A 9,896-nucleotide genomic window follows, 5' to 3' on the forward strand; every position below is an offset into this window, starting at 1 on the left:
TTATTGCAGCGCTATTCACAATAGCCAAGTTATGGAAACAACCAAGATGCCCCACTATTGATGAATGGATCAAGAAAATGTGGTACTTGTACACAATGGGATTTTACTCAGACAAGAAGAAAAATGAACTCTTATCATTTGCAGGTAAATGGATGGAAATGGAGAACATAATTCTGAGTGAGGTCACTCAATCTCAGAAGACCAAAAATCATATGTTCTCCCTCATATGTGGACTTAAGATCTAGGGCAAATGCAGCAATATGGTTGGACTTGGGTCACATGACAACGGGAGAGTACATACAGGAGATATAGGAATAGGTAGAAAACCCAAAACAGGAAAGCATTTAATGTCCCCACTCCAGAGGAACTAATACAGAAACCTTAAAGCGAGAGAGGTTAACATGAGAAGGGAATCAGGAACCAGTGTAAAGATCAGTTAGAGATGAATCTACTTGGGTTGTAACACATTTGTACATGGAAGCAATGCTAGGTATATTTCCATAAAACTATCATTAACTCAACTAGCAAAAATACTTTGTCTTCCTTATTATGCTTATGTCTTCTCCTCAACTACCTAAAAGCAAAATGGGCAGGGAGCATGGCTCAAGTGGTGTAGATCCCACCCACTAAGTGGAAGGCCCTAAGTACAAAACCCAGTACCACCAAATAAAATCAAATAAAGTATTAAGAATAAACTTAACTGAAGTGCTGAAAGATTTTTGCTAAAAATAATTCATACAAATAAGTGGAATGATGCCAACATTCATTCATGGATTGTTAAGAGCTAATCTTGCTTAAATGTCCACATTGTTGAAAGAAATCTACAGATTCAATGCAACTTTTATCAAAATTCTATTTTAGAATTGAGGTGAAACCACAAAAGACCCCTAGTATCCTAAATAATTGCAAGCAAAAAGAACAAAAGAGGAAGTATCACACGTTAAAACCTACAAATCTATAGCAATAAAAAATCTATGGTACTGGAGTAAAAGCAGACACAGAGATCTGTGACACAGAAAAGTGGGCACAGATATAATTCCACACATTTTTGGTGAAATTATTATAATCAAAGGTGAAAACACACAATGTTAAAGGAAAAATTTATTCAGTTAAAAAAAGGACTTAATGAATGATAATAAATAGGTATAATGTTAAACTATCAGTGAATATTTTAATAACATATAAAGTATGTTTCAGAATAAATAATGTTACCAGAGAGAAAAAAGGTCATCTCACTTAGAGGCCTCATTTCTAAAATAATTGATATAACAACAACAATTCTTTAAAGAAGAATCAGTTTGATATGAGTGATGTTTGCATAGCACTTTCAGCAAATATCAGATTATTTTTTCAGCAGCACTGGAGATTGAACTCAGTGTCAGAGCACCTGCTTAGCAAGCACATATATTTACCAAGGTTGTTAATATTCTGGGCCATGAAATAAGTATCAATAATATTAAAATATTCAATTTACCCATATTTGTATACAAATGTGCACAGCAACCTTATTATATGACCCCAAAACTGGAAGTGATACAAATGTCTCTCAGCAGGTGAGCAGATTGCAAAATTATGGTATATAAATACAACTGAATTCCACTCATCGGTGTAAAGCAATAGTCTACAAATACAAACAAAAACAAAGTAAACAGTAAACTAGGTATAATTAGTAAAATAAGTCATTTTTTAGAAGAAAGACATACTAGTTGAGTTCATTTATACAAAACCTAGAACATGCAAAATTGGTAATAGAATAGACATCAGTGGCTGTCTAGGGAGGGAAGATGGGGTAAGACCTGGAAGGAGAGGTTATCAAAGCACAAGGGAACTTTGGGGTGGTGGCACGTGTTCCCTATACAGAATGTGATGGTGTTTTCATAGTTGTATGTATGAGTCAACATGTATTAAATAATGCATTTTAAATATAATCACTTTATCATATGGCAATTGTACTGTAATAAAATTGTTTATAAATCTAAGAGATCAAAAATATATTTAGGTTCACATCAATGTACCTTTAAAAAAACTAAGGCTATGTTAGTAATGTGACATCTGGTACAGACCTGACATTCCTCACTCAACCCTAGCATGTACTGAGACACATCAGTCATTTGACCAAGACTGCCTACCTATTGAAACAACCTTGGCATGCACTAAAGAGTTTTGTCAACAGCATGTTTCTGCTTATGGTGTAGTCTATGACCTCTCTTGCAACTGAAAGTAAAATTTTAATTTATTCTGACTACATATATTACATAATTATACAATTACTGAACAAAATTGCAAACAGCACCTACTTAGTACTTATTTCTCAAATGAATTATCTTTAGAATTCACTAATTTTAATGGTGTTCTGATTTATATGAAGGTTTGCTTGTCTCCCTGTTCTGATTTCACAAGTCTGCAACATTTGACAATCACTCCTACAGAGAAATCTCCTGGACAGGTCCAAGACGATTATTTCCGTGATTCTTGTCTTGTTCAGAACATAGAAGAGGTAATTTTCACCCAAGGGACTTCTTCAGTTAGTGAATATATTATCAGACTCAGGGATGCTCTTCCATAGATACTTTCTCTATTCATCATGAATGTCATATGCACACATCAGGAGAGAAGATGAAAGAGAATCTTTTGTTTAGTAAGTCATCTCCATCTCTGTTCTTCTTCTTTAAGACAGCTCTTAAAATATTTCTGTGCAGCATGCATGGAGTTGAGGATGCTTCTTTGTCTTCTGACATTTTCAGAAGATGATTCTTGGATTTTTTTCCTGTTCTCCTATTCCTACTGGAATTTCTATGGTCTTCATGACAGTGCACATGCCACCAAAGTGCACAGTCTCAAACACATTGTCAGACTTCTGTCAGAAGATTGCAGTTCTTTTCCTGTTAATCAATGTGAGAAGAACACAGTTATCCATGTTCAAAAGGGCCAACAAGTTGTTGCATAAGGGAGTGCATACTATGTAAGATAATAACATAGTATTTACCACAGAGAGATAAGTAAAAAGGGTTACAAGTCTAATGAGAGATGTAAAACATGGTTACTACAGAAATAGGGTTGAAATTCACAACGTGAGAAAAAAAGCAAGGCTCAAAACTTATTAGAACACACTGTGTACCTCAACATGATGCATCTTTGGGAATCTATTGAGTTGTGTGAATCCTAGCATAATCTCACAAAACACGAATATTGAGAATATCATAGAGTTTATCAGTTTTATAAGCAACTCTCTTTATGGAAGGGGAAAGAATGAACTCTGTTGTTTTTCACTACTTCTAAAAACAATTCATTTCTCTAACTTTTTAATTTCATTAATTCCAAAGCTAACACTTTCCTTTCTGTGAGAATTATCCCCAATTTAAAGGTAAAAATTCAAAAAATGCTTTGATAGAATGTTCTCTTGACTTTAGTTCTCTAAAATATTAATAAGATAAGGGCAGAACAGGTTCTTCCTGGAAGCGAGGCATGGTGGAGGGGAGAGGAAGGGGCTGGGACATAGGGGAGAGAAATGGCCCAATGTATGCACATGTGAATAAATGAATAAAGAATATTAATAAAACCCCTCCAAGCAAGAGAAGTTAAGAGTGGAGCTGCTGTTATGTTCCTGGAAAGGAGGCGGCATGTCTGAGATGGCCTTTGCAGTTGTACACCAAGTAGTTCCTGTTTAGGCACACAGCAACTTAGAGGAAATGTTAGCAGGTACTTTAAGAAAAGGTGATAATATATATTTCACCCACAGAGAAAGTTCACAAGGACAATACAATTGCTGCCCATAGCTGTGGGAAAAATACTGCTTCAAGATCCACTGTAAAGAATGGAGAATAGCTGGGCACAATAGAACATGGTGGTGATCCCAGCTATTCTGGGGATGGAGGCAGAAGGATCTTGAGCTCAAGGCCAGGCCAGACACAGGTAGCAAGACCCTGTCTCAAAAACTGAAAACAAAAGCCCTGGAGCATGGCTCAAGTAGTACAGTGCTTGCTGCAAACACAAACTCTTTGGATCAATCAATCAATCGGACAGGCAAATAACTAATATGTGTTATAGAAAACCTTGTTTTCTGTTTATTTTCTTTCATGTTTTCACCACATGTCTGTTAAATCGAGTGTGCTCTTTTCAGCAGTAAGGAAATGGAAACAGAAATATTGTTAGTGTAAGGTCATAATCCAAGCACTGGAGTGAGAGTTTACTCAGCTGTGAGTGATTTAAAACCGGTGGTTAGTCCACTAACTCCACTAATTATTGGTCAATATTAAATAGTACTGTAACTAATCTATCAATATTTGAATAATAACAACTCCAAAACCTATTTTTTGAAAGTTGTATGATTGGACAATTGTTACCTAAGAATGTGTGTAACTCACCTGTTAGCAATCTCCTCTCTAAAACACATTTGAGATATCACTATCATCTATGTAAACTGTCATAGCAGGTACAAAACTGATGTTTGAACATTTATCCTGGAAGGTTTCTGTTGAAAAGGAATTAAGTTTTGAGAAAAACAGATTATTCCCATTTTTCAAGGGACACAAATCAATTGCATATGATATCAGTGAATTTTCCTTAGAAACTCAGTAAATGTCTCCTAGAGAAAAATGTTGATTTGGAAGTTACAAGACTATTATCTTCTCTCATTCTTTCCATAGCAAATGCTTACGTGTTTCTAGAATTCTTCAGGAGGACTTTTTCTTTTCATCCTTATCCTACACTTTGTGTTCTCAAAGAAAGGGGAGTGAACAGTGCTCCAGGTATGGTGATATTTATTACTCACCTGTTCTCTTCAGCCCTGCCATAGAGATTTCAAAGGATGGAAGAAGATAAGACACACAAATTGAAACAATGCCAGGAGAGAATTAATGAAGGAGAAAGAAAATTAGCAATTATTTGTCTACCATGCAGCTTGAGAATTGTCAATTTATTTCGAGACCAATATCAGCAAGGCCATTATAATTAGAGATGAATAACTGGTGTTCTCTGAGGTCTAATTTCAGATTCACTCAGCACTAACAGTCAAAGATTAACTTTGATTGTGTGTGCAAGTAATTTATTCTCATGTTACAAACAACATATACACTACAGAAAAGTGTTAAATAGAGAGATAGATAGAAGGATAGACATGAACCTTTGTACTCTTCATGGTCAGGAGACTATAATAATTCAAAGTTTAGGATTTCTTAATATCTATTAATAAAATTGAAGATGAATACTTGCTAATGACAGTCTTAAATTATATGGGACTTTCAGAGTTCATTAAGCTTGAATCTAAATTTCAGTACCATTCGTCTCTGGTTAATTCTTTTCTACATGACTCTACAATGATCCTTTTTTGCTAATCAAAAAATTTAGCTAGTAAATAAATCCTAGTATATATTTTAATTAATGAAAAATTATGTGCCTGGTTTTGCATCTCAATGGTCATACCAAGACATTTATCATATGTCCTTCTCTACAGGTCCTCTCATAAAGCTGTCCCAACATTTATTTTAGAGGGTTAAGCTGAAGTTGTAATTTGATAGTGCCTTTTAGAAGAGGTTTCACCAAGGATTGAAAAAATTATTAAACATAGTACAAAGAAATGGTATGATTGTATCATATTATTTGTATTGAAAATAAATGCAATTTGCTATCATTTTCCAATTTCATAACTTAATTTTTATTATGTAGTGTACTGACTCTTGGTGCCACACTCAGATTTTTTTCCGAACTAGTGGGCAGAAGGTAGCATCCTGGTGAAGCCACATCATTCTTACCTTTCAGCTGCTTTTCTCATGCCCCTCTTATGAAAGTACTATCTTAGTAAATTATTTGCATACAATTTCCATCTCATGCTCTACTTCTTTGAAAGTTAATTTTAACATCTTAGCTTTTACTTTGGAGCATAATTCCACTTATATGTCACTAAGATTTGATGTTATACTTTATACTTTGTATTTATACTCTTCAGTTTTAGACATAAATGTTAAATTTCAATGTGAAAGTCAAATTCTGCATGTTGTATTCTACCTCATTGAACTCATTGGTAATCTATTCTTCCCTCTAGGGTACTTCAGAGGACATGTTGGATAAAATGAATGGAGGAAATCAGTCAACAGTGTCAGAATGTGTACTTCTGGCACTTGACCACTCACAGAACATTCAGGTCTTACTCTTCATATTTCTGCTGTTTAATCTGATCATTGGATCTGGAAATATTGTCATCATGATCTTAATCATCACTTACTGTCATCTCCACTCCCCCATGTACTTCTTGTTGGCCAATTTGTCCTTTGTTGACATGTGACTTTCCTCAGTGAGCACTCCTAAGATGATCACAGACTTTCTCAAGGAGAACAAGACCATTTCCTTTGGAGGCTGCATGTCCCAGATCTTCTTTGCTCATTTCATTGCTGCAGGTGAGATGGTACTTCTGGTGGTAATGGCATATGACCATTATGGGGTCATCTGCAAACCACTCCAGTACTCTAGCATTATGAGCCTTCAATGGTACATAGAGCTGGTGTTGACTTCCTGGACCATTGGCTTTGTGCATGCCATGAATCACATAGTGGTAATTGTACAGCTGCCCTTCTGTGGCCCCAGGGAGATCGACAGCTTCTTCTGTGACGTACTACTGGTAATCAAGCTGGCCGGCATGTGTTCTCATAATTTGGACATTTTAAGGAACGCTTACTCTGGGGTTGTGAGTGTAAGCTGCTTTATTCTGTTGCTGATATCCTACATGTATATTCTCCTCGCTGTATGACAAAGCTCTAAAACTGGTGCATCTAAGGCACTGTCCACCTGCACTGCCCACATCATGGTGGTGGTGCTCTGCTTTGGGCCTGAATTTTCATCTATGTGTGTGCACTCAACATCACCTGGTTGGACAAATTTCTTGCTGTGTTTTACTCTGTTTTTATACCTCTCCTAAATCCAGAAATTTATACACTGAGAAACAAAGAGATAAAAACTTCTGTGAAAAGATTCATAATCTATTATGTAGGTTCCAAGGAAAATAACTAGTCCCCAGAAAGCTCACTGTAGGTACTTCAAATTGACAATACACTGACCATGTAAGATGGATTGAAAACTAGGGAATATCATTTGTACATATGATTTCTAGTCTACATATACACAGATAAGTTTAGCATAATTCTGCGGCTTTACCATTTACTAATTAAACAACCAAACACTGTGAATTATTTCCCTAAAATCTACACATGAATGACCTTTACCTATGAGGAAATTATGCAATCTGGTTTTGTATATCTTTAGTTATGTAAACAATAATCTTAAATTCAACAGACTCTTGTATCCATCTCTATGGATAACATCCCAGTAACTTCTCATAAAACATTATCCAAACTCACATTAAAAATTTTCTTCATGTTCTTGACATAACCCCACAAACATTTCACTTACCCTATTTCAAAAGGCGGCATCATTATTTTTGTCATATCCCAACTATCTACCAAAACACTAACTGTGGGAGGTGAAGGGCAGCATAAAAACATTTATGAGGATGAAGCAAAAGTGATAAACTATATGCAGAATGGCAGTGGTCTTTATTTTGTGTTGCATTTCAATGAATATATAAATTGAAACTAATGCTATTTTTATTAGTTATCCAGTCTCAAGGACCAAAATTTATTCTCTAGATTGTTATTTATCATTTCTGTAAAATTCTGAAATATAATATCCATGAAGGCAGTGACCAGACTTAGATGATTAATTTTTGAAATTGTATTTCTTAATACAATGGACAATACATAATTGTATATGTATATTTACCCTTAATGTATTTTTGAGAAATCAATGCAGGCAAATTGTTCCATTCAAATACTTCTAACATCCATTTGTAAAGGAATAATTAATATACTTTTGGCATTTAAAGACAGTTTTAAGTGCTGGTAGAGTGGCTTAAGGGGTAGAGCACCTGCCTAGCAAGAGGGAGGCCCTGAGCTCAACCCCAATGCTGCCAAAAAGTAAATGAAAATAAAACAAAATAGTCTTAAAATTATCTAACATATCCTAATTATTTTACTTCCCCAAGAATTATACATTAAATGGATTGAAATTCATTATAAGACCAATAAAATCCTTTAAAAAAAGATCATATATAGATTTTGTCTCTTCATGAGGAAACAAAATGCAACAAAATGACAGAGTAAGAAATAATGCATTTCCCATTTTTGACTGCATACTCTATATAATGTTAGCTATATTATCACCTTAAATGCTTTTATTATTGTTCCAATTTGTGAATAACTAAAGAAAACTTAGAAACCAGACTTAGTGGTACATCCATGTGATCCCAGCATTTCTGCCTTAGAAGGCAGAGACAGGAGGTTGACAAGTTCAAGGCCAGCCTGGAGCACACAATAAGTTTCAAGACATCCTCAGCTGCATGAAGAGAACCTGTCTCAAAATAAATTTAGAGATACACATCAATTCCTTAAGATAACACAGGCATGTATTATCTATAGTTGAAGACTTCAGAAAAACAATTGAATTCCAAGAATGTTCCTTTTTAAATGACATTTACAATGCATTAAAAGATTTAATTACTTTTGCTCATTCTCTTCTCACTCTAAAGACAACTTGTTTTCAGTCTATTGAAACTGTATTCCCTTCCCAATAAACTCTACTATCATTTTCACTACAGGAAAGAGTTAAATATTTGTTCCAAAAAAAGTTAAAGTATAAGTCATTCCAAAAATAAAATGCCATAACACCCCTATTGTTACATGCCTGTGTCAAGGGTCCTTGTCATCACAGGCTAGAGAACTGGTTCATGAGGCAGTTGAATGATAAGCCAAAGCCAGTATATAAAGTAGGATTTATTAGAGAGAAAGGAAAGGCTATAGCTAGGGAACTGCAGAGGAGCCTGGAAGCCGGTAGCTCGCTGCTCAGGTGAAGGCTGGAGTTTTTATGGACGTTCTAAGTCTGGTTTAGGTGGGTTTTTCTAATTGGCCATGGATTTGCCAGCTTTCTCAGGTGAACTGGTGTGGTTTGCACCTTCATTAGAGGAGGGGAAACAATCTTCAGAGCATTTTGCTCATCAGCCCTGTGGCAGATCTATCAGACTCTGTATCTCTCCTTTAGGATGTAGGAATGCAGGCCTCCATCTCCTCAGGATGTAGGAATGATATTGATCTCCACAGGGAATGGGAAACTCACTCATCTGTCTTAGGTTATCAGACCGAACAAATCTCTACTCTGAGATAAGCACCCAACTTCTGTTGGGGAGAGGGGTGATGACTCATCTAGCTTCTTCACACTGACAATGGGATGATGGGGGAGATAAGGGAGAGGGTACTTGTCTCATGGGTTGACCCATGTAGTCTATAGGGGACCCCCAATAGAACAGGATGGCGGGGTTATGCTTAGGCAGAGGTGAGTATTCCTTGACTAAAAGCTGGAGTTTGAGATATAAATGTGGAGACAGCATTTATTATGTAAGACCCAAATAGGAATATTAGAAGGAGCATAAAAAGGTGTCTGCTAAGGGCTGCATATCTAGGGATCCAGATTTTGCAAAATCCTGTTACTCCCAAGAAAGGTCCAAGCTGCTTTATGGTATGGGGGAGTGGGAAACAGAGGACTGGGTCAATTTGCTCATGACTCAGGGAGTGAGCCTGTCCCTTTAGGATCACAACTAGTTAGGTGACCTGTGGAAGGCATAATTGAGTCTTTTCCTTAGAAACTTTGTATCCCTGGGAGGCCAGAAAGTTTAAAACGGACCCAGTCACCCTGTAGATGAGGGGCTCTGTGGCTCTGCACAGAAGTACGTCATCAACATATTGAAGAAGGGTGGCCTCTGCATAGTGCCAACCTAATAAGTCTCTGGTTAGGGCCCGTCCACAAAGATGAGGGCTGTCTCTAAACCCTTGTGGTAAAACTGTCCAAGTTCATTG

The 9,896-nt window shown here is 36.2% G+C and overlaps 1 pseudogene; it reads left to right on the forward strand.

Annotated features, from left to right (window-relative positions):
• The first annotated feature begins 6,064 nt into the window (after positions 1–6,064).
• Positions 6,065–7,002, forward strand: LOC109675013 (olfactory receptor 4K14-like; annotated as a pseudogene).
• The last annotated feature ends 2,894 nt before the right edge of the window (positions 7,003–9,896 follow it).

The sequence above is a fragment of the Castor canadensis genome, chromosome 2, assembly GCF_047511655.1.
Source record: "Castor canadensis chromosome 2, mCasCan1.hap1v2, whole genome shotgun sequence".
Lineage (NCBI taxonomy): Eukaryota > Metazoa > Chordata > Mammalia > Rodentia > Castoridae > Castor > Castor canadensis.